The following is a 672-nucleotide window of genomic DNA, read 5'->3' as shown; positions in this document are numbered from 1 at the left end:
GAGTCACAAAAGCTGCTACTTCCGCTTACCGCTTTCAGAATAAAGCTAAAAGTTTAAGGGGAAGGAATGAGTTGCCTGTAAAGAGCTTGATTATATATGTTCACAGACACGCCAAAAGTAGCTGTGTCTGGGTGGAAATTGGAGGACGAGGACATTTTTTCCTAAGATATTAACATGATGTGTGGCGTGCCAGTTGTTCTCCAGCTCCTTATTGTGAATTATGGAAACCTGAACAAGCTTGGTAAATCTGACAGAACAATGGGATCATGTGGTTTTGTTGATTTTTTCAGTGGTAGCCTACTTTTATAATCATATTCTGGAAAGCACTATGAAATACAGACTAATGTTAGGTGAATGTATTGTAACACAGCTATGATTTAGGCGAATTATATATACCACAAACTTGTCATTTCAAACCAAAGTAATCTTGATTTATTATGTATGAATTACCCAAATTTATACTAGAAAACAGGAAGAATTTCTTATATAAATAATATTAAACTAAACTAAGGTGGTGCTTGGTTACTATGAGTCCTTTTTTAGAAAGTAATGTGCGTTCAGGAAAATAAAAAAGGAAGTATACCACAGATTCCCTAAATTACATAATAACTAATAAAAAAAAACATTTTATAAACCTCTGTAGCAAAACAGAAAAGTGTCCTCAAAATATTT

The sequence above is a fragment of the Perissodus microlepis genome, chromosome 14 (genome assembly GCF_051167445.1).
Source record: "Perissodus microlepis isolate ML-2025 ecotype Zambia chromosome 14, ASM5116744v1, whole genome shotgun sequence".
In the NCBI taxonomy this organism is placed as follows: Eukaryota; Metazoa; Chordata; class Actinopteri; order Cichliformes; family Cichlidae; genus Perissodus; species Perissodus microlepis.
The sequence above is the reverse complement of the archived record's forward strand: the minus strand, read 5'-3'. Positions refer to the sequence as shown.